We start from the raw sequence: 23673 nt of genomic DNA, 5'->3' as shown, positions 1-23673 counted from the left end.
GAAGATTTTTCTTGAAATTGATTTATGGTGGAGAGGTGTGAAACAAATCTATCACCAAAACAACTAAAAAGATTTCAATTGTAGTTATTTTGAACAGGGCATCATGAATGTGATGCAATACAAGAAAATTTGACACAAATGAAAAGAAGAAAAATGCAGGCACCCAAATGTGCGTATAATGTAAGATTTATTCTCTGTAGAACTTACTCATGATTATGTTGCCCTAGTATTTGTCTAAATTAGTTTCAGTAAAAAAATATAAACAACACATATTTGTACTTATGTATACTTTTCCAGTTCATACCAAGAAAATATTCAATAATCATTCAATAAATTTTGCTACACTTCATGTTTTCTCATATTAGACTACAAATACAAGGGCAGTGGAAATTGGAGTTTGATATGAGACTATCAAGTTTAGATGGGTTAAAGAGCTCGTGTTTGAAATGGTTTCTTGCTTTGAAAGATTCCATTACAACTTTTAACGTGATACATAACTGAGTTTTGGTCACAAAACAGACTGCAGAGTTAGTCAGAATTTGAAAATGGGATAGTAATCAGAATGATTTTTTAAAAGTAAAATTTGTGTTGTAGCTATTAATTCTCTCTTTTCTATACCTCAGAGCTAATTAAACAAGTGACAATATATATTTCATCATTGTTATTTGAAAAGACAAAATTTACTGGCTATCCCTTTTTTCTTTTTTTTTTTTTTTTTTTTTTTTTTAATTCCAGCAAGAATATGCATATGCCATATTTCCAGTTCTTAGAACAGAGTTTTGAAGACATGCTTTCTCTCAGAAAAAGAGAAGTTGATAGTTAACACGCAACCATCATCATGTAGTGCCATTTAAGATGCTTTATGACATATGCTACATCCATGTGGGGTTGGTAGATATGACGCAAGACTTTTGAGAAGCTGTTTCATTTTTAAATGCATGCTGGAAGACAGCTTGAATGCATACTCTCACATTCATACTTTAAAAATGCAGTCCTCTCATAGTTTCAGACGTTTTCAACTAAGAACAAAATAAACAGCATGGAAAATCATCGGTTTTGTTTTATGACCAAAGGGGCATCACATGCGACTCAGAGGAGGTGCTAGGTAGGGCTAGTTAGCTGCGGACATCCTCCTGGTTGACGTGAGTGATAACAGTTTTCACCAACATAACCACGGAGACCACTCTGGTGCATTTTATGCCCATGTGTTTTCTGGGAGAGCATTCGCTGGACCAAGGGAGGAAAGCCAGGCAGTACCGGAGCAGTATTCAGCACAGTGCTGTCACGTGCATGGTCAAGTTTCCAGAAATACCATACAGCAATTTCACTGTTCAGCAGATGGAAGAGCTGCTATTATGTGGCTGACCATTATTTCCTTCCTTGTGTTCACAGTAGTACATGGATGCTATCATGATTGTCAGCATCTACCATCTGTGGGGAAAAAAAACATCAAATACCCATATCATTATTTACTATGATTGTAGTTTGTAATCATTTCTGTAATATTTGCAGTTCAGAATTCTTGCTCCAGATTTCTGTTTCTTATGATGTGAAATAAGGCTATCAGTCATATAGTATTTATATACCACTTTTCTGGAAGAAAGTCTTGGGACTGTAATATTATTAGCATTTATAACAATTAGCATTTATAAAAATTTCTGTGACAGAAAAATATGAATTTATATTGACAGCATGAGTAGCAACCTGGGAGAATGACTGAGGCTTTCATAGTTAAATTAAAAAATAAATTCACCAATTCCTGTATCTTTTCCTAACCTGCTAATGTCAATAACCATTAAAGCATTTTTTGTATGGAGTATTATTTATAATATTTAATATGGGTATTCTCTGTGCTTTTGTGCTCCTTTTTTCTTGAAACAGCACACCGGTACTTAATGTAGACACCTGCTATGATTCATCAGTTTAGTCTGTTAAGAAAAGAATAAAGGCTAAGTAATTCATATTACTTTAAAAAGATATATGCTATAATTAACAAAACATAAGCAAAAAGCTTCACGTGATACTCCCTAAGAAATTATCTACATTTTAAGCTAACTTCAAATAAAAATACAGAGACAATCTCATTTAACTTCACTGATTTGCAAACAGTCTTTAGGCACTGTGTTACATCCTACACATTAATTTGGTCTTTTAAAATATTCATAGGTCTAAATTAAGTATTTGAAATAATTTCCATTTTGAGTCTTAATATGAATATTAAAATCCCAAGGTAACTCAGAACTTGCATATTTAAAACATATTTTACATTTACTGATAACTTCTTAAAAGTATGGTAATCTGTTAAGTTAGAGCTTGGAACCTAAAACATAAACAAACTGTTTAATAATATGACCTACATTTTAGAAGAAAAATTATGGATAGATGGTTGGCTGGCTTATAGATTAACCCTATGAATCTCCTTCTCTCCCAGTTACCATCACAAAGAAGTTCTGCGTCTGTTTTACCTACTGTCTGCATTGAATTAAAAAAAGGAAATACTTATTGCATTTTACTTAAGTTTTAAATTCAAATTGCCAGCTGAAAATGAGGAGGAATCGCTATGTGGGCCTACTGAAAACAGGAAAGACAGGTCAAGCTACATGGACCAGTTACAGCACCAAATACAAGTGCACAACAGACCAGTTTTTTAAGAATGTCTACTGTAACTACCCAGTTCCAAATAATCTCACAGACCAAGCAGATTTTTAGTTCCGTACAGAACATATCACCTTAGGTTCAAAACTAGTTTTGGCAATCTCAGCATGAAAATATTTTAAAATTGGGCACTCAAATGCCTTGAACTTTTGCTGTAGGACAGAATGCAGAGCACTGACAGAAAGGCGGCTGGAAGTTTTGAAAAAGACGCTGAGAATAATAAGGAAATTATTTATGTATACCTTACCCACATGCCAGCATAATTCAAGGTGATTTTGTTGCATAGACATCATGTCAGAAACTTCCCAGAAACATCTACCGTGCAACATTTTGTTTTGTTGCTAATGCTGGAAAATTTTGTAACAAACCTGCAGGGCAAATTCTGACAAACTAAATGAGATTAAGGTGACAATTCATTTCCCTGAGTGATGGGCAGATGAGTTTTTAGACTGCAATACCTTTCATGAAGATGGATAAGGAGAAGATGTGGCAATTATCTATTTATTAAACTTAGCAAATATGCATATCCATGACTTCTGAAATTCATTTCAGCCTTTTCAGTTTATTTCATAGTTCTACAGCTATTTATTGTGAGTCTAAAAGGTTAAAGTAAACTTCAACCCAGAGGAATACATGATACTATAGTTTTGTTGACTTCCACCTACAGTTACAGAAATGCTGAGGACAAGTGAAAACCTGGGTGCTGTTCTGCGCATTGCAATCCCGGGTTCAAAACTGGTATGCAGTATAGTGAGACAGCATCAGGTTTCACACACTTGGCCCTAACCATCCTCCAATGCTATTCCAGTAGGTTTTGAACCCTTTTCTTCCCCTCCACTAATCTTTAGGACTCACCATGCCTACCTGAATTTCATTCCATTAAAACATCATGCTGTTGGGCCCCATCACAGCCTTCCCATTATCTCAGACACTTTCAATCAGAGTTGGATGCATTTGGCAGGATAGACGTGGTCATGGAGTCCAGCCTTGTAAACACAACGTGGCAACAAAGGTCAAGAAGAGGGAAAGCAATGGAATTATAACCAGCCCTACTTCACTTCTCCTTTCTCTACAACAGTTGCAACGTGATCAGCCTCTGCTCCTCTCTCACCTGTTGCTTCCCGCCCCCCTTCAGCAATGCACAGATAATTGAGCCTTCCTGGCAGCTGAGGATCTGAAAAATTGGAGAGTCTCTCTCTTGCTTAATGCTATAATTTTGTCTCTGCAAGCAGGAAGCCTGCTGCTGTAGGAACAGACAGCTTTGAAGAACAACCTGCTCGTGAAGAAGTGTTTTCTTAGACCAAGTCAGAGGTTCTTTTGATCTTCCAGCAAAAAAAAAGTCTGCATATTTTGACCTTCCAGAAGTTAGATATCCCAAGATAGATTCAACAAAGATATAACCTTTTGTTTTACTTTTTACCCAAAGATCTCATTCCTTGCATTCTTATAGTTTTTTACTAATCAGAAGTTAGTAGGGGTCTTTGAAACATCTTACAAATGTTTTGTAACAAATCTGAGTGTGACAAAGCATATTGTTTTTTCATTATATCAGAATTACACATTTTGTTACACTCACACTTGTTCTCTCAGTTCCATCTAAGATGCTTAACAGGGTGGCCTCCAGTTGCAAATTTGAATAAAGCCCAGATATAGCATGTGCTTATTTAGAATCATAGAATGGTTTGGGTTGGAAGGGACTTTAAAGATCATCTGGTTCCAACCCCACTGCCACAGGCAGAGACACCTTTCACTAGAGCAGGTTGCTTAAAGTCCCATCCAACCGGGCCTTGAACACTTCCAGGGATGGGGCATCCACAGCTTCTCTGGGCAACCTGTTCCAGTGCCTCACCACCCTCACAGTGAAGAATTTCTTCCTTATATCTAATCTAAATCTACCCTCTTTCAGTTTAAAGCCATTACCCCTTGTCCTATCACTATGCTCCCTTATCAAAAGTCCCTCTCCAGCTTTCTTGTAGCCCCCCTTCAGGAACTGGAAGGCTGCTATAAGGCCTCCCCAGAGCCTTCATTTACTTTAAACTTGAATGGACTGGCAATGAAGTAATTGCTGACAAATGAGCTCAGTATATAGGGATGTGGGCATGCTCCCTCAGCTAATGTGGTCCACAAATAGCAGGGAGTAATAGTACTTGCAAATTATGCTTCCCACTCTGGCTGGGACAAGGAATTTTGCAGCACAGTGCCTTCCCAGAGAAAATCATTGATGCTGCAATTTTTATTCATTTATTTCCAGGATCCTTTCAGGAATCTCCAAGGGAATCATTAACAGACTGCAGAAATCAGCTGCCACTTTAAACGATCCTTCTTCCTCTTTTTCTCCTCCGTAGGGACCAATACAATGATTTCTATTAAAGAAGATCAGCTTTTAGCTGCACTTTATACAAAAGTCTCACTAAAAATAAATGGACAGAAATAACATTCATGAACATAAGCTACTGTTTATTTCTTTTCCATTTCTTCATTGGATCAGGAGATGCCACATGAAGCAAGTCCTATTTCAATAACAGGATTCAGCTTCTCTATTGAAACTTGGCATCAGATTTTCAGAGATTTGAAACATAAAATGTAAATATGGACCATCTTATGTATGTAATTTCTGCATTTTCTGCATTATTAATCTGTTTCCTAGAGGAAGGTACAAGCTACCCTGCTGCTAAGTCATTAATGAAGTTCTGCTATCTAATTAATCAGAGCAAGTAGCTATGGGAATGGTGTCTTGTGAAGTTATAAAGGTATACTCTGAAACATGCTCAGTTCCTAATCTTTGGTGTTGGCATGAAACTCTTAACTCAAGTGCAAGTCATTATCCAGCAAGGTAGTTTTGACCCAGTGTCAGGGGTTAGATGGCTATGATGGGATACAGGTCTGCTCAGGTCTTCTAGATGGGTGCTGTGAGTCTTATCCTAAGAGGGGAGATGTGGGTTTGAACTCCCTGAGAGACCCCACAAATCTCCTACACTTTCTCAGCCCAGCTGGCTATCTAAAAGCTGCCTCCCACATGTTCTGCTTCTAACTGCTGATGCAGTGATTATTCCAGGAGAATTATTTATGTTATTTCTTAACTGCTGATGTTCCTAGCCCAGCAGGAATATGCCTGTACGTGGAATAACAAAAAACACATATGTTGAGGAATGATACTGAGTAACTGTGTTCTTTTGTCTATTTATCGTAACAGTTTTGGATTCTAGTTTTCTGTAAAATCTCCTTGTAGCTAGGAGTTATGTAAATAGAAGGCGAAAGTGAATTATTTAGCAATATTTAGCACAACAAATTATTCGGTATTAAGGACCTCTCCCATATCTAATAAGAAAAAAGTAGAGAAAGAGCACACCTCCAGCTGGATAAACACACATTTTATAATTTGAGGCTTTCACAGGTGAACAGTAACTCACGCAAAAAATTATACAGAAAAAAACCTATTTAACCAAAGTTTTGATTTTGCTCAGATCCTCGAAGATAGGCCTGTCTAATCAATTCACTCTAATCGGCTACTGAAGAACTGTCTCCTTGTGAGCTCCTTATTAAACTGTAGCCTCATTTACATTTTACAACATTTCTTGCAAACTAGATCTAGCAATGGATACTTGGTTCAGTCAAATGTTTTTCAAGCACCTAGAAGGTACTTATCAACAGATGTTTTGCTCAGTCAAGATTGCGTCTCGTGGTTCAATGTTCACGATGCTTTCCATGAAGGATTTCTTATTAGAATGGATATTTGTATGTATGACATGTCCTCTAATCACAAGTGCAATAAAGCATGTGTGAACAAACTAATTTGTGGGCAGCAACTACTTGTTATTTCTGATTTATAGATGTCTGAGATATTTAATTAGGAAACAAAAATGACACCTTATGATTTGAGTTGCCAGTATCTTAGACATTCATGAATAACAAGTCAGAAAATTTGGCAGTAGCTTGACTAACCTTGACTGATACACATATGCAAATTATGATACTTATAAATAAGCAACAGAAAAAATGACTCAGTTAATCTAAAATTTAATTGCTAAATGGTAGTTTAGATAAATCTCATCCTAATCAATAACAATCCAGAATATCTTAAAAAAATAAAACCATTAGAAATAAAAGTGTTCTTTTGTTATGCAACAAAAAATGTTTAACTAAACACATAGACCTTTATTTATAGCAAACAGAAATATCAGCTCATTTCACAGTGTGATACTTGGATTGTCAGAAGATGTTAATCTGATATCAACATGGCACCTTTCTCCTAACAAACTCTGCAAAGCACATATCACACCAGGAATGTGTAAATCATTTCATGCCAAGAACACCCTAATCTGCTATGTCCCATCTCGTAAAACCTTTATGGAAATTATTCTGTGAGTACTGTGTGACAGGATTCAAAGGAATTCAGTCTGGATAGAGACAGAATTATTGCAAGTATCAACATATTTTTATGCATACAGTCTTACAATATTTTACCTGCTGTAGTCTCCACAGGATCTTAAAAAATTCCACCTGCTTTGATCAGATGACAAGAGCCAATCACGCCTCCTTTGCACTACATTCCAGTTAGAGTAACTCAATCTCTTATCAACAGAATGTTTCATTTAAACTGATTAAAAACCATAAGAAAACATCATTGATTTTACAGGAAAGAAAATAATGCAGCTTCTAGAATACATTAACTGTGATTACTTGGTATTACTGAATGATTCCACAAAAAGTTACCTTGCATTAACTAAAGCTAAAATTCCTTTTTCAAAACGGTAGATGGGAGAATCAAAGCAAGGCATATAATGATAGAAGGTGGCAACATGCCATTAGTCTTTTGTTGTCATTGGCAAGAACACAACCATGTGCCCTTTAATCTTTGTTATTCAGCCTGCTGCTCATATGGATAACACAATCACCCACTTCTTTCAATCAAAGGAATAGGGACAGAATTGTCTGCATTGAGAGTGGCACCAGGACTAGACTGAATTTATGAAATCCAGCTATGTGTCCCAGACTAACACGCAGTTCTAAGCTGCAGAGATAAAAATATTCTGTACTTTGCTGTACACTTAATATCTTCTAGTACATCAAATTGGTTTGAATATGTTGAAAACAGTGGACCAATAGATTAAAATTTAGAGAGAGAAAAGATTTCTTCATTTGACTGCTTAATTTAAAAGATATCTGTAGTGTGGCACAAATTAATTTCCTAGGCAATTGCTTTAATTTATTAATATATTTTATTTCATACTTCACAAATATAGTGCACACATACTGCATTATTAATAGTATTACTAGAAATAGCAATATACTTTATAAATTCCATTTATTCAACTTTGCAGAGTTTTTTTTCTTTGTAGTTTTCCTAATGGTCAGTCCCATTTATGCCTGATGTATATTTCAAGAGAGCTAAAAACACGTTCACTTGTAAATTCTAGGAAATGCTTTAAGATTCTCTGTCCATGTTTTAACTCACCTGATTTTTTTTTAAAATAGTAACATCTGAGCAATTGATAACTGCCAATGTAAATTCTTGCTGACTTTTAAAAGGCAGTTAGAAATAGTTTCAGGCAGTGGAGTGCCCTTGCTGATTCTGTGTTTTTACTCTTTTTAATGTATTATTATATTATATAAGGAAAAGGGGATAGGGCTAGATTCAGAGAAAGGACTTTGGTGCATCAAAGCACCATTAAGTAGAACAGAGCCCAGAGCTCCATGCAGAGTTCATGAAGAGCTGCCTGAGTAGGCTACCCTAAAGAAAGCTGCGTATTTTAAACCCTGCTTTTTTGTGCATGAAATCCCAGGCATCTACATGGGATTCACAGTCCAGATCCTTACGCTAACAGTGTGTGTCTCCATGTATTAGCCTCGCAGATGGAGCCTTTGCTCCATCTTCCATGATGTGGAAGACCCATGTTTCCTTCCCTTGTGCACCTGAGATCACAGATGCTTTGGCATGACAATGTCTAATCATTAAGCACCTTGATCTACTGGAATTACTCAGGGTGCCAAGGGTGCGATGGGTGCTATGCAGCCAGTGGGGAGGTCTAGGTGTCTCTGGAGAGCAACCTACACGCTGAACAGGTAACTAGCCTGGAAGAGGAGTGAAAAGACCCTCATATAAGGACACACACACAAAAAAGATCTTTCACACTGCAGATTATATCGCTACAGCCACTAAAGACCTAGAATATCTGACTCTTCTTATGAAGTAGGCAACTAATTAGGTAGGTTTTACTCTTAAAGTATGCCAGTGAAACTCCTCTTTTTCATAAGAACTTAACGGTCGATACAGTTTCCTTTAGATAGGTCTTGGATTAAAAAACTGCACAGGTCCCTCCACATCCTCTCAGCTGAAAACCCCAATCACTGGATTACTGAGTTGTCATCTTCTATACATCCGTTTCGTAGTTTTGGCTGCAACGCATCCTGGTTTCAAGAACAAGAATGGAGACACCACTCCCCAGACAAACTGAGATACTCTGAGAGTGGGGAAGGTGTTCTTATGAAAGGAGAACTGTGCATCCGAATCACTTCAGGCTGCATAAGATAGGAATTCACGTTTCCCATTTCTTTCATATGTGTTGCGGTGATGAGGCTATGGTGAAAAAAAAGGCACTGTTGTGCCCATCCTGGTTTTTGAGAATGAAAACACTGAGCTTTGTGCACACTTCAGTGCAATTTGCATGAGTGAAGTCTGACTGAAATGCTTGGATGATTAGGTCCCTCTAAGGGACTTAGGTAGAGCTTAGCCACCTCTAGTATCTTGGTTAATAGTTAGGGAGCTTAAAGTCAGAGACATCTTTTAAGTTCTAGGTAGCATGATCTTTAAAGAGCTCTTGGAGCATCTCTTGATGCAAAGAGCCTAAATGTCACCTGATTCCTGTTAGGAACTGGGCAAGTCATGGGACAATACATAGTCCCAACTGTTCTCAGCACTGATTATTACTTAAAAGTATTATATCTACACACATAATAGTTATGTTTATATTTAGAATATTTTCCTTGTAAGGAAACCAAACTTATTTTCTCTTCAGACCTTTCACAATATGCAGTGGCATATTGTGAACTTATGAAAGTTCATAAAGAACAAAAAAAACAGTCAATGGATCATCATTTTCTGTCCATGTCATAGTCTAAAAATCAGAAGAGTCGCTGATCTGTTAAATGCGGAACTTGTTCTTCAGAGACTTTGCTAATAAAAGTAGTTTGTAGCTCATTTGTGGGTTTTCTTGTTTTATTTTACTAGTTTCAAATTTATAGGCAAGTGTCAGACAACGCAGGAAAAAATATTAGTAGCTATACATAGAAGTTAGGTATAAAAAAATGGCAGAATCAAGAGATTACCATGTTGTGCCTATGATCCCAGTTATGATGCCATTATTTAAGCAAAAGTCTTGTTCATTTAAAAATCTGCCATTGGTAATTTCGCTAAGACAGGTTTTCAAAGAAAATCAAAGGGACAAAACAGATTTCATGCATGCCATTCAATCGTAGTTACAAATGCAAATATTTTACACAATCACAATTCAGTATTGTTCCATTTGGATGAATTATTAATATGAAATCAAGAAATAGTTCATTATTTAGATAGGCCAGTGCAATGATCTTTATAATTTAAGAGCCTCAATAAAAGCTAAAACAAAATGTAGTCCACCTCACTGAATCCTTGTCTAGATTATACTTTGTTTGAATATCTCCGCACTGTCTACCGTATGTCCCAATACTAAGGCAGTGCAAACATTTCTGAAAAGGGTTCAGTACAATTTCCCAGAGCCTTGTATGAACATTCATAATCAAGACAAATTATGTAAATACAATCTCTGCTCTAATTAAGAAAATGTGAATACCTCATACCTGCCTTAACATAACTTAAATAATTTGTGTGCAGAGCACCTTCGTATTTATGTCATTGTATACAGAGCTAATCACACTCATACTAAATATTTTACACTCCCCAGGCTCTTGTGTGACTCACAGTGGAGTAATCTAATTTTTCCAGGAAGAAATCTCACTAGAACATCAACTCAAGGAGTAAAAATGCTTATGATAGCAGAGGCCTCATATTTAAATACATGAGAGCATTCATAAGACCAGGCTTTTAATTTCAGAAATAGATAAAAATCTAGCTTAAGTCTGCTCATCAGAGATCACAGGCACTCAGTCTTCTGTGAAAGCTCATCTATAGTACAAACCCACTTTCATTCCTATAATGACAGCTGGGTAACTTCCCAGGTCCCTCATACCCTCTCACAAAGAGTTTTGCTTTACAGCTTCATGCGTTACAGACTTAACACTGATACTTTCAGCACTTTGCTAAAATGTTTTTTTTAATACTCTGTCTAGTCTAATTTAAGAATGTCCATTACCTCTACAGTGCAACAGATCTCAATCCCTAGGCATTTTTCCAGATACTCTTCTTAAATGTCATTAATTTGCTTAGTGTGGCTAAATAACTCTCTCTATAGATTTCAATCAGTTCAGATATTTAGAGATAACCCAATTCTTCCATTTTGATCAATGCATATGCCACATATATGAAAATGTAAATACATATATGTCTAGAAATTGTACAAATTTATAAACTATATGAATAATTACTTAGATATACATATATTTATTTATACAAATATATTTTTAAGGGGGGTGGTCTGGAACTTCATATAGGGGTGGGCCCTGGAGCTGACCTCAAGCAACTGCCTAATCCTTTCCTGTGTCCCAAGAAATGATCAGCTAAGCCTAATTTATTCCACTACATCTCTGACAAGGGAGTGGTCCCACTATCCTGGAGACAGAAAGTGGTAATATTCACAGCAGTACTTCAGAAGTATCATCAGTTAAGCAGCCTGACGATCGAGTAAACATGTTAGCCATCAACTGGAAGTAAACAGGGAGCTGAATTTCTGACACATGCTACATTTCTTGGCTGCTGAAGAAGGGCCGTCCAAGACTAAAAGACTTTGCTTCATAGTTTTGGAGAAAAGATAGCTGAAGCTTATGGTACCCATCAGATGATAAAAGCAGAGATGGACCATCTACTGCTAAATGAGACAATAGGTGCAAGGACAAGAGAAGAGGTACATCTGACTAAAAGCCTGGGCACAGGAAGATACCTTTCTCCAACCATGGGTATCATCATATAACATGATTGCCTTAAAAATTAATGAACAGATAAAATATGATTTTAAGTCATGTTTGGTTTGTAATTAGGAAACCAGTTCGGTCATACAAAAATTAAGGCCAAGCCAGCCTTCTCCATCTTGTACTTCTCAACTTGATTTTTTCTACCAATGTGTAAAACCTTTGACTTGTCATTATGCAATTCAAACATAATGATTTCAGTCTGACTGACTCCTATCAGTCAAGATCACTTTGAATTCAAATCCTGCCGTCCTTAGTGGTGGTAGCCAGATTTATATTGCTTGCTAATGTAGTAAACATCCTCTTTGTTCTTGATATAAGACATTAATGGTAGCACTAAGTAGTGTCGAGCTTAGGATAGGCTTTTTTGCAACCCTTCTTGATATATCACTACACTTTGACAGCAAGTCATTGAAACGATTCTTCTGAGCTTTATTTTTGCACCTAGCTGTGCAACCACCTTACAGTGGGATCACCTAGATCCCTAGCTTCTACATGAAACTGTCATGTGAAATGGTGCCTGAAGCCTTTCAGTGGTCAAAATAAATCATATCTGCTGCTACTTCTTTATCCATCAGCTTGTTACCCTGTCATAAAGAGAAATAATTTGGTTTGACATGATCTGTAATGGACAAATTGATGAGAGCTGTTATTTTTCATCTTGCTTTCAATGAATTTATTCGTTACGGTACTTTTACAGGAATTTAAGTTAGCTAAATTGTATATAGTTTCCTGGTCTACTTCCTTCCCTCTGGTTTTCAATTACAGTGCTGGATTAGTGCTATTTTTGCCCTTTTACAGTCTTTTGGAACTTCATCCATTCTGCATGAGTTCTCAGATATAAATGCTAACAGCTTTGAGATGGTCTCATTCAGTTTGCTGAATCTCCTACTGTGAATTTTACTTGGCTGAACAGATTTGAAAACGACTCATGAATCTCTTCCTTCTTCTTTTTCTTATACTACAATGATTCTTACCTCTATTCCCGTATGTGTTAATTGTGTTAACCAATTAGACTTTTTAGTGAAGAATGAAAAAAAAAAAAAGAAAGACATTAAACACTTCAGATTTCTCAGGATATTCCACTATTGGATATACTTTCCTTTTGTGTAGAGATCTTTCTTTGCTCTTCTAAATACAAGTATGCTTACAGAATATTTTATGCCTCCTAATAACTGTTTCTTATTTTATACTTTTGTGATTTTGTCTCTACAAGTTCATGCTATTCTTTTATATTCATCCTTAATAATTTCTGAGCAATTCCTTCTGGTGTTTCAGGTTGCTGAAGAGTTCATATCCCAGTTAAACTCATTGTTTAGCATACTTCCTAGCCTTTCTTTGCACTGAGTTTTACATTTGTGACCTGAATATGGCTTTTAAGAATCTATCAGACTTTGTGGTCTTTCTTCCTTTAAATCCACTTTCCGTGGGTCCTCAACTATCACTTCTGAGTTCATGGAAGTCTGTTTTCCTGAAATCAATTCATATCAGTTGTTTTCTCCATCTTAAGAGTAAAGAACATTAAAACTCATTATTTCATATTAACCCTTATCCATCTACTTTCACTTTCTCAGTAAGGTCTTCCCAATTGGCCATAATTCAAATCTAACTCTCCATCACCTTACGTTAACCCATCTGCTCTGTTTCTTTGCAAGCTGATGATTGAAGTGCTGGAGGTTTTCCACTGACACAAACTCCTGTTTTCAATTGTTAGTTGCCCTTAAAAAGCCACAGTATCTGACACTTATGATTTTATTTTCTACATAATACCCTGACCACAACAGTAAATAACCTTTTGTCGTTAGCCAAGTGAGTTCAACGTGTCTATCTATGACCACTTGGGGGGCTTGAATGCCTTTCTATATGTTTTTGATATGAAAGGCAACATCTTCTTTCTTTTCCATTCACAATTAAACTGTACTTTCCTATATCAATATTTTAATCTTGTGAACTAAGTTTCTGTAATGCCAGTTAAATCATTATTTCACTTGTGTACTAAGACATCAAGCCCATCATTTGCATTACTCATCTAAATCTAATCTACTGTATTAGATTATACACCTAAAATGTTTACTATACAGTTTTATTCTTTCTATCACCATTATGGTGTAGAAACTTTCCTCTTTTCAGTTTTAGGCCTTTAATGCTGACCTGTAAATTTATGCTGCCATCATTTGCTAATCTAATCTAAAATACTCCTCTTCCACAGTATAGGGAATGTTCCTTCATCTTTGGTATCACCTGATTGAAAACCCCACTGGAAGAAATGAACCCTACCTCTGCTCAGTTGTCCTCCTTAGAATATCACCCATGGGCAATGAAGACAAAGTCACCCTGCTTACAAGTTTGCAGCCATATGTTTTTATTTATTTTATCTATACTTATCCGGACTGTTATCAATAGCTAAGAGTGCTGAAGGGAACTCCAGCTGAGATTTCACTTTTGCTCCAACAGCTATGTAGCCACTTACCTGCCTAAGATCACTCCTGGCAGCATCCTTACAGTCTATGACCCATGGTAATCACAGTCACGTGGGTGTCATAACCTTTTTCTTCACATGTTCTTTCTCCTGGAAGACAACACACATCATAGCTCTTAAGTCAACTGAGCAAATGGATAACTTCAGAATCTTCAAAAGTGTGTCATTGAATACCCCCAATATTTTTCCTCTTGAAAGTGGTAATCATTAACTTCTAAACCTTTTGGAAATGCAGTTCCTCAGCATTCATGATTGAGGCTAGTTCCTCACTCATTCACAGGGCAGCAGATCAGTTTTTGATCCAGGAAAATTACTATTTGATTGAAGGGCAATGCAGAGAGAACCAGCAGCCAGTTTCCATCCCAAAGCTGTCCCAGTCCACCTATCTTCGTCAGCACTGCTCCTACCCGTTACTCCTTTCTGTGTTCTCCACCATTGGATGTTTCTATGTCTATCCCATTGATCAAGGCTTCACAATAGTGGATGCACCTTCATCTTCTTCCTAGGAGGGTCTGCAAGCAGATGCATCCACCCTGGCTGCAAGTCCTGCAAATCAAGGCCAGGACCTTGGGTAAACGAATTAATTTACTTTCCCACCACTATTATTCTGTGGTTCCTGCACTTTATCTTCTCCCTTCTCCCTTGCAAAAGCACTATTTCCTACTTAATTTGAAAAATTTTATCTACCTGACTGCTCCATCCTACTCTTAATCACATTTATTCTCTTCATTTTATCTGATGCACATAAATGTATTCAACATCCCAAATGGGATCTAACTTCCCTGTTCTGTTATGATTGTAACCACTCATAGTACATGATTTATGCAAGAACTCGTACCTCAAGATCGTGCCTCTTTTCCCCAGCTGATCAAAACTAGCCCTTGATTTTTTTGTGACTTTTTTCCCTCAGAATTACTGGAGTGACATATACTTATTCTGATTTTCAGCTGATGTTCATTGGTCTGATTACCTTAAATTCTCTATTTTTAGAGTACTATCTTGTTAATATCATTAGCAAACCGACAAAAAGCTCTCGGGATGACCACATAAATAGTCAGTGCAAAGACCACCATGGTCAGATTTTTGCATGATATATGTCTACAGCATTTTCCTTTCCAAATACATTTCTGACATTATATCCATTCATATAATGCTAATAGAAATGAATGAAAAACCCCACATATAAACAAATTAGCATTTCTTGATTATAAGAATGGAAACATGTTTTTATAGACTTTGTCCAACTCCTTTCATTAGCTTTCTCTGTTAGCAACTCAAACTCATAGTATGCTTTTTTCCCTACTGTATTTTTAAAACAACTCACTTCTCTTATGGTCACAATCATCCATGATCTTTTCACAAATTCAAGTCACTCTCAGAAACTATTTTGCACTATTCCACAATTATTTTACTTGGGTTTACACCTCTTACTATGTTATCCAGGTGCATGTTCCCAACACTGTTGAGGTCAATACAGGTATCAATCTTAAATAGCAGATCCATAGCCTTATTACTATATTTTTCTTGTCTCTATGCTGCTGCAATATACTGTCATCTGAAAATTTTGTTGAGGAAGGGAGCAAAGAGGAAGATGATATAAAACAGCAATGGTTCTAGGGGAGGCACAGAAAGAAAACTAGATGGTAGAAAATTAAGAATGAATGTGTGAAAAACAAAAATATTCAAAAGACAGATTTCTTTTCTCACATGGCTTGACTCTTATTGAGTACATCCACACTAAAACACCTATGCAGTCACAGCTTCTAAGCTGTATACACATGAGAAATATTGATACCAAAAAGCAATCAGATACTTCTTGATAACTTGTTAAGGAATGTTAAGAAAAGGAAAATTAGAAAAAAAAAATTACAGAGGGATAGAAGTAAAGAAAGTGAATAATTTCAAAGATAGTAACTTTTGAATGTTCACCTTTTATATAGTTCCCTGGGAAATGACAGTAAACTCCCCCAGAAGGTCAGGTAAACACAAAAGGTGCCTGAATATTTTGTGTGTGTGTGTGTGTGTGTGTGTGTGTGTGTGTGTGTGTGTGTGTTAAGGAAAAAGCCCGCTAAGCAGTAACAAACTCAGCATATCTACATTTGCAAGCATGATTAAGAAAAACAGCTGAAACTGAAGAGTAGCAATGACAGTGAATGTCATGGAAAACTCCTTGGTAGCACATACATGTTGTCCTATTAATTTTATTGGTATTATATGTGTAAATAAAACAATTAGTATTAGGCCCAATGAAATCTCTTAGGCTATGAAATAAGCTCCCAAGGGAGCCAGGTATAAGCTCCTTCACTTAACACACTAAAATGCTACAGCATAAAATACTAAAAAAATGTTCTAATGGACAGTAAAGTATACTAGATGATTCACCATGAAAGGTCTTTTCCACCTCTAATTTCTGTGAGTTAAAGATCTATAAAACTGATTAATTTCCAGGGGCTGTCACCCCCATTTCATTCACCAGTAATTTCTATCATCACTGAAAAAACAAAGTGACTAATAAAGATACCAGTGACATTTTGCTAGTTATCTGTAATTAAAATGCAGATCTTTTATTCTAATGCTGCTAACGTTTCCTGAAAAACACTTTGATTTGCACGTAACTTTATCTAAGTAAAAATATCTTGCAATCTATTTCCATGTTTCTCTGTAGAAATAAAAATAGAATTGAAAGTTAATATACTTTTATTAGTTTGTGTTCTCATTCTAATCTAGTATGACAATACAGACCTGATGTAATTCTATCATATAATTAGATTACGCAAGACCAAATGTCATTATTAGAAAAAACCTAGAGAATATGTTAACTACCAATGGTTCAATATGTCACGTTCCTGTGAATGGGCTTTATAGCTGCATATACAGTCATTTAAAATTTGAAAGTTTAATTCTTTATCTTTGTATTAAAAAATGAAAACATTGAATATAAAATTTTTCAGGCACTTTAATTGCTCATAATTATTTTGATCTAATTTGCGGTTTTGTTTTTAGAGTTCTGCTTAAGTTACCCACAACAACCTTATTTTTCTATTATCCATGAAAAGAACAAAAATACAGTAGTATGTCAACTTTCCACAAATTGTGAGGAAACCAAAGTATTAATTTTAAAATAAATCAAATCTTTGAATTTGCAGTAAAGAGATATCTAACTCTTACATATTATACCGTTATGACCTAGTTCCACTCGGAAGGTGTGTGGGCAAGTGAAAAATAAGTGGGAACATCTATTATATTCCATACATAAAATGAATATTTGTTAACTTGAATTTATCAAAATGTGCACAGGATTTGGTGAGGCTTACTTCGAATGTGAGAAAGTATAAAGAATAAGATGAGACTGATGAAAAGAGAGGCAACAGAAATGAAAAACTAATTTCCATGTGAAAGTTCAAAAAGGTGCTAATAATAAAACATCCATTTTAGCTTGTATTCCAGTCATAACTAGCATCTTGTAGAATTACCAGTTATCAGAAACACACACAATTAAACAGTAAGTATTAAAAAGAGTGGGAAATTTCCTTTTTTTACATAACATTAAGGTTATGTAAGGTTTTCATAATTCTCACCAATGCAAACTCTTTCAAGCAGGTCAAATTTTTGTCTAGCTTGACAAACTTTCAAAGTAATTTTATAGCTGTGTATTAAATTCACAAAATGTTCAAGCCTATAAGTATCTCTTTAGGAATTATAAATATGTGACAAAATAATTTTAAAAGTGATGAACAATATTTCTTTTCTGTATTGAAATTGCTGCTCTCTAGTTCTCACAGGCACACTTTCTTCTAATTTTCCTTGTTGCACTAAACATCTTTTTTTTTTTTTAAAATATATCCTTCTGCTGACTTAAAGAATGAGAAATGTATACTTCGCCTCCTGTTTTGAGCTCTTTTCTTCCACCTTTCCCTACCAGTGCTGCTGACCACACTCATTCATTGCTATTCTCAGCCAGAAGCTTTATTCTGTACTTTCCCAGTATCATAGCTTGCCTGTGCTATTGTTTATATTTTTAATTGCAGGAACTGATCTTGCACATACCAAGGTCATTGGGAGTTTGGAACTGAACTGAGTAACAATGGAGTCAGGACTTGACTTAGAAAACTGGGCAATAGTCTTGCATTAAAAATTTTAAATGACAGTAAAATGTACTCTCAAAACCTCATTTGGACTTGAAGCGTTGGCAGGAAGACATACATGGTCAAAAATAGACTCTGAATGGGGAAATGAGACAAGTCAGAAACAGTGATGGAGAGCAAAAAGAAAAAGAAAAAAAAAAACACAAAGCAAGGAAGGGAAGGAAAGGAAAAAGAGAAAGTAAATAGAACTGCAGGGAGAAGGAGAAGAAGGGATATAAAGTATTCCATTAAATGAGTTAACACTAAAATTAAGCAAAATGTTTTATTTATAACCAATGCATTTTTAATTTTTACAACATTTGATTTAAATAAAATGTAGAAATCCTAAACCAGCAGCCTTCATCCGTTCTGACCAATGAAGGAATTTTGAGGAAGAATTTTTTTGTTTCCTGTTTTTTTAAATCTGAAATATTGATATTGCTTGCATAAAATGTTCTGATTTGATAATGTTCAGGACCCAAAATTTAGTATCACTGAATTTAATACTGACCATCAAACCTGTTTTATAATGAAGGCAAAGTTTCTTATCATATGTAATACATTTTTCTGTATTTTCTTTTGCTTTACCATGCATATTATTTATCTCTTTGTGACCTATGAAGAACTTACAAAGAACTTGTCAATACTTTTATTGTGGAAAGCATGTCGATATTAGTACACTAAGTGTTGCCAAGGCAGCCAAGCTAGCTGTAATCAATCACACTGAATGAAAGTTGAAGAAGGCAATTTTTCCAAATGAAAAAAATTTAATTTGCCCAAGGCAAGGATGGCTGTACAACCAAAGAAAAAGATTACTTTCCAATATCTGGAGTAGGAGAGATGATTTGAATAACTCTTTGATAGTACTTTTTGATAGTAACTGTTTGTTATGAATAATTCGTTGATAGTAATGATGTAATGAAAGTTCATTGACTGTCAGGTGCAATCCTGCAGAAAAAATTTGAATGGATTAAGAAGTTACCACCTTCAGCTGTCAGTTTAAGGCTATATGAAAATACACTTGAATTATAGTTTTTTGATTACTCGAGCTAGCCCACCTTAGTTCACTTTAAGAAATCTTAGGAGAACGCACTGCTGCTAACATGGCTCGACGGTAACTTTTTAAACAGCTTCCTCTCCATACCTCTATCTTCAGTCTGAAAAAGTGAATAAAATAATGCTTTCTCCTAAGCAGTACCATCTCCCATCTCAGAAGACTATTAGGCATGCATAAACACCAAGGACTAGCCCATACCTATTTAATACCCATAAGCAATTCAGTAACTGGAATACCAGTCTCTGCCCTCTGAGGTCCTAGCCAGTCTGCTAAGTTCAAAATCCCTCTTGTATTTATTTCCCAGCAGCATAATAAATCTTGACTTATTTTCTGCCAAGTTTTTCTTCCAGCTTTGAAATAAATGCTTTTTGCCACCATCCTCCTCACGTCCTGACCGTGAGGTCACTCTTCAGAAATAGGAGCTCTTGGTTTGAATCAGTGACTCAGTGAACATGAAATCTGAGACACCAGTACCAGCTAAGATGGTGAAATCTGATGATGATTCTTTAAGACATACATGCCTGTAACTTTTGCTCAGATGTGATAATACTAGCTTCTGAATGACTCACCTTCCTATCTGGTGGTAGATATATATAGATAGATAGATAATGATATAAACAAGTATTTGCAATATAATATATTTTATGTATTTCTTGGCAAAGAGATTTATTCTATAAGTAGAAAACTGAAGAAATATCAATGTAATGTACCATAAACAAATATCGTAATTTTCTCTTTATGACAGTACATTATATGTACTATAAGGCCTTTGTAGTAAGATTCAGCCCCATTTCAAATCTCACCTATCTTTAACTAAGGTAAATGAGTTGCCCATTCTCCATCTAAAATTCATTTTAGCTTTCTTACCTCAACTACCTCGGTTTCTAGCTTATAACATAGATGGGCTTTGACCGAATCTTTAGCAGTTCACTTCCATATGACTCCAAAGAATCTTTGTTTTGCTGTAAGGTCAGTCCTTGTTATCACTTCCAGATAAACTAAGAGATCATTTCTGATGACTGCAACCATTCATAGTACACAGTGCTTTCTATTTCAAAATGAGTGACTAATGAACAATCCTTTAACATGGTTATTTTTCCCCCTAAATGGTAATGTATACTTGATAATGAGCTTTTGCAGCCTCACTGACAATGGGAGGATCCTGCCACCCATCTCTTCCTTGCAATGCTTTAAGTCTTATATTTGCAAGTAGTTTATTTACCTTTCAGGTTTCTCAACAGATATTTTACCCTTGTTCAAGTTCCAACAGCATCCCGAATTGGAAGATGATTGCAGATCCAGACAGCTCCCAGAAAAGCATATCAGGAATTTGTCTCAATGACACTGAATTACCACTTGGACCTTCAAAAGTTGTATAAATTGTCTTCTGCGCTCATCTGAAATGGTATATACTTGCTGCCCTTCCTTTGATTAGCCTGTTAGATATGACATGTATCCTCAAAACTACAATAAAACAGTATCATAAATTGCAAACAAAAAAAATTAGCATCTTGTAAGCAAGAACATGAATGGATGTGCATGGACTATAGAAACTGTGCAACTGTCACAACAAAACTGGTACTGTGACATTTGGGTTTCATTTTGGTGGTCATTTCAAAAGCCATGCAGTTTTACCACATATAAAAAGACACTACTTAAACTATGAAGATAGATCCATCTGATTTGAATTTTCCTCTTTCAGCTGGCCTTGGATGTCATCCCAAATCATGGTGTAAAAGACAAGAGAGTGAAATAATTCAGCCTACACCTCTCTTTTTAAATAAAAGATTACTTTTACTTCATTTTCAGGAAAAAAAAAATATATAAACATTGCTCTTTACGTGGAATTCAAGTCTGTACAATTCTAGCATAAGAAGACATTTCTGTGCAGCCTGTGCAGGGCACCAAAGCTTCAGAGAAGAGCCAAATTCAGGTACATTTCTAAGTTGTAATTTCTAAATGCCTGTTACTCCATAGCTGCACGTTCCTTTAAGTCAGATACACTGGTTCCCATTCTGAAGCTTCAGATTCTTTCCTTTCACAGTACAGGTCACTAGCCCAGCTTTCTTGTATGCCACTCATAGGTACAGATGCCTAAAAGCACCTAAGACCCCCAACTTTAAACAGCTAAGTTGTTTATTGCCCACAACCTTTGCCTGTAACAGCATTTCCTTTCAAAGCCCATAGAGCCTTAACATTGTAAACTGTTTTGTGAGCTGCACATATTACAGTAATCCTGTTTTGCCATTTACTCCTTCAGGAACAGTGCCAAAATACTTTCTTTTCTAGAAACCCACATGTCTAAGGAAATGCATGTTTTGATTTATATCTTATGTGTTGACACTGATAATTAATAGGCTAAGGCTGGTCCTTTCACACTCTCAGAGATTATAGAAAGTACATTAAATCTTGGAAGCTTGCAGAAGTTAGCAGATCTGCCTCCTGTTACTGTCAGATCTGTTCATCCCAGAAATCAATAAAGGTTTGAAGAATATATTTACCCTGAACACACACGTGAAAGTTTATGAATGAGAAACAGTTCTAATTTAAAACTGTGCCTGCAGACAGATGCCATGAATTATTTTTAGGAGTTATGATAACATCTTGGGCAGAGGCCTAAAAAGCACTTACATATAAACTTGAACATGTAAATCCAAAACTGAGATTCTCAAAATCTTCCCTCAGTTTCTGCATAACTGTTTAAACTCTGCAGGTTCCTCACATGTTTTGAGTTTAAATGTGTGCCTAGAAGCGCAACAGTCTTAAAGAGCTAAGTAATTTGGCCCAAGCCTGACTGTGATCAGCAATTAAGCACTCCTCTGCTTTCATCCGCGACAGGCTCAATCTCATAGGCAGTGAAAGCTAGGTGCAGACACTGCACGAAATGCAGGTGTGGCAACTCGTGTCTTCTGAAATAGGTCAGTGGAAGTGACAGGTTATTAAATTTTATACCAGGGAATAGCTCATTGATAAAAATACCTGCCCAGTGATAAATGATGGGATCAGGTTCCTCACAAAATGGAATGACATTTCTTGTAAAACAATCTCATGGTCATGTGGTTCTCCCAGGAAGAAACTCAATTACCTTTTTATGGTGCAATAAACTTTGAAGTTCTTGCTGCAACATCTGGCACCTCGTTTGGGAAACGAGATGGAAAGTGTCTGCTCTCAAGACAGACCATCCACTGTTTAGGCTGTCTCTCTAGAGATATAGATTCGAACCCCTCAGGGAAAGGATGGTATTCAACCCAACCACCTATTTCTTTCCCAAATGCTCCAACGTCTACACTAGTGCATGAAAGGGCAACATCACGGGGCACACTCTGCCATAACAGTAAGGAGAGGCATCACTAAGCTCTGTCTCATTAAGGTCCTTCTATTGCACTTTGAGAAGGGGTTAATTCTGCTCATGTGTGTTAGGCTTGCTCAGGGCAATTGTAATTGATTAGGCCAATGGCAACATTTAACATAAACATGCCTGATATACACAGGTGGGATTCAACCTGTGCAGGTCTAAGCTTCTATAATGTAGATGGTCTACATGTAAGAGAAATTTGAGGGCTTCTGTTACTTCAGTACAGAGACAACTGGTCCAGTCAAAGGACTCTAGAAAGCTATTAATTTCATCATGGGGTGGACACCCACATTTCACCATCTGAATATCTCTCCAGCTCTGGATGGCTATCTATTATATCTAGCTCTAGATATAATATAATTAGATCTAAGACACGTAGTTCACGCATAGACAACAGCCCTAAAATTAAGGTAGGCTGTATCCTACCCTATCTGCATAAAAAAATATGATGGAAAAGAGATGGATATACCCATGCGACTGTAGTCGCATGAGAACAGGTTCAACATTTCCAGTTGAAAAATATCCTCAGCAGGTGTATATGTCTACAACGGTAGAGGCAGAATACAGCAGCCAGGCAATCAATCGCACCTATTGAGCAGATTCACTAGGTATAGATCCTGGAATGGAGAACCTTTGATTTCACAGAATTGTACAAGTTGTGAGTCTGGCCCCATTATGTTTGTTTAACAATTATCTTCTTGGCCTGGAGAATGTCCCCAAATCAAAGGCCAGCCTCTGATGCACCTAACACTGAATTTACTCTGATTGGAATCAGATAAACCCAGAGCTGTTCACTGGCTTTACATCAACGCTTTCCAGCTCTCACTTTCTCTCTGTGAGAAAAAGGTTTTCAAGCTGTCCAGAAGATTGCTGACAACCCTTT

The sequence above is a fragment of the Platalea leucorodia genome (genome assembly GCF_965183815.1).
Source record: "Platalea leucorodia genome assembly, chromosome: 2".
NCBI lineage: Eukaryota > Metazoa > Chordata > Aves > Pelecaniformes > Threskiornithidae > Platalea > Platalea leucorodia.
Note: the sequence above shows the minus strand (reverse complement) of the source record.